This window comes from Cnephaeus nilssonii (assembly GCF_951640355.1).
Source record: "Cnephaeus nilssonii genome assembly, chromosome: 24".
In the NCBI taxonomy this organism is placed as follows: Eukaryota; Metazoa; Chordata; class Mammalia; order Chiroptera; family Vespertilionidae; genus Cnephaeus; species Cnephaeus nilssonii.
The window spans coordinates 11,662,197-11,664,727 of NC_137095.1; positions in this window are offsets into that span (position 1 = coordinate 11,662,197).

Consider the following 2,531-nt stretch of genomic DNA (forward strand, 5'->3'; position numbering starts at 1 on the left):
AATTTCACTCTCAAAAGAAATTTCAATCATTGTACTGTTGATATTTGGCTCTGTTGCCTAATGAGTTTGCCGACCACTGTCCTAAGCTTACACCCCCACACAAGGACCTCTGCAGAGAAGGCCCTTAACTGCTACATTGAAACTTGATTCTCTGTCACACATGACAGCCATGACTTCTTTTGCCATATCTATTTTGTGTCTTTAGCCATAACTCTTTTTTAAAAAATACATTTTTATTGATTTCAGAGAGAGAGGGAGAGGGAGAGAGAGATAGAGACATCAATGATGAGAGAGAATCATTGATGGGCTGCCTCCTGCACGCCTCCCACTGGGGATGGAGCCCGCAATCTGGGCATGTGCCCTGACTGGGAATCCAACTGTGACCTCCTGGTTCATAGGTCGATGCTCAACCGCTGAGCCACACTGGCCAGGCTAGCCATCACTCTTTAAAGCTAGACTAGCTTTGTCGTGGATTAAAAGCACCTGACACCTGGCAGACCACATGCTGTGCCCTCCACAGTTCCTTTCCTCGCTAAGTGATAGGCCAATGAACCGAGAGGAGATCCCTCCCTCCCCCAGTCCTGCTGGTTCCTATTACTGCTGCTTCTTTCCCGGTGAAAAATGAAGAGCAGAGCCCTCAGCCTTGGCTCACTTAGTGGAAAAGCCGCTGCATGTGCTCTCAGTACTTCTGGTCCCGTTTCATTGTGTCCAAGAGAATATTTCTGGACCGATTCTAGGATCTGTTGACACTGGTCATCTCCAAGGAGACCTCAGAGGGAGGTGGAGAATAGAATGGGTCTAAGAGCACTTTTCACGCTATACCCCTTTGTAACTTTTGAATTTTGAACTATGTGAATATATTACCTTTTTTTTTTTTTTAAAATGAAAGAGAATAGAAAAAATGTAAACTCAAATTATCTGCTGAACTGAAAGCTGACACGATTGGAAAGGAAAATAATTCCCCCCCCCCACCCCCATCCCACCGCCACTTTTTAATCATCTGTGTCAAGCATTTGTCCCCTTTTAACTTCGTTTTTTCTTTATGAAATAAAAGTCACACAACACTCAGTACCCCCAGGGATGTAACGGGGACCTGAAATGTCCCTGGTTGATGATAAGGATTCCTGGTACATAAAATGGGGGAGCAAAAAAATAAAACGGGGGAGCAGCTTCCACTCCCGATGTGACGTGGCCTCACGCACCGCAGAACAGGGCTTCCTGCCGTTCTCCCTGCTTCTCCGCAGCTCCCCAGGCCTGTTCCCCCTTTTCTGCCCTCCTCACCTCTGGTAGTAATTAAAGAAGAGGCGGAGACCCCAGCGGGTCTGCCTTTCTCCCGGTTCCCCTTCCTTCTTATCCACCTTTGCCTGAGGGGGCGGGGGGGCTCCTTTAGAGAGTCAACCCTGCTCATCACAGAGGCTCAGGGATGACCTTGACTCGCGTCCCTTGATGCAGTTTTCAAATCCAGGCCTTTACGGATTCCTGCAGCTCTCCTCCTGCTCTTTGCAGCTTCTCTTGCTGCTCAGACTCTGAGTGACTTACACACAGACTGCCTCATTTCTGCCCACACCCTGCTCCTTCACGAGTGGCAATCTTTCTTCCTTTTTCCCAGGGTGCACCGCAAACAGGATTGAAGCTCGTTTGATACTCAAAATATTATCTCCAAGCACAGTTATGGAGCTTCTTCCATGTACCAGGTACTGTTCTAGAAACTTGAGATACTGCATGGACTTGGGTGCCTATTCTTATGGAGCTTACGTTCTTTTTTTTTAAATATATATTTTTTTATTGATTTCAGAGAGGGAACGAGAGAGAAACATCAATGATGAGAGAGAATAATTGATTGGCTGCCTGGAGCTTACATTCTAATGGGGCAGGAATCCACCAATCAGAAAATACCAGGTAGTGACAAGTGTCATGATGATGGGAGCCTAATTTCAGTTGAATGGGCAGGGAAGGCCTCTCTGAGGAGGTGACATTTAAGTCGAAGCAGGAAGGACACAAAGGAGGCAGCTATGTGTATGTCCACACACGAGTTCCAAGAGAAGATGGCAGATGGCATGCATGCAACTCATTTTGCTCCATTCCCAAACTGCACTAAACATAGATTTCCTTTCTTTTTTTATAAGTCATAAACTCAGAAGGAAATGTTAACTTAAATCCCTCTATAATTTGAAATTTGATTTTCTTAGAGTAGTGGTGAATAATCATTTTTGCATTATCCAAGCCTTGGAGTTCTTTTTTTAAAATATATATATTTTTATTGATTTTAAAGAGGAAAGGAGAGGGGAAGAGAGAGAGAAACATCAATGATGAAAGCGAATCATCCATCCGCTGCCTCCTGCAGGCCCCACACTGGGGAATGAGCCCACAACCCAGGCATGTGCCCTGACCAGGAATCAAACCATGACCTCCTGGTTCATAGGTCGACGCTCAACCACTGAGCTATGCTGGCCAGGCAAAGCCTTTGAATTCTAATGTAATCTTTAGGCATCTCAGGAAAATGCACATTCCACATATACTTACGGGAATGT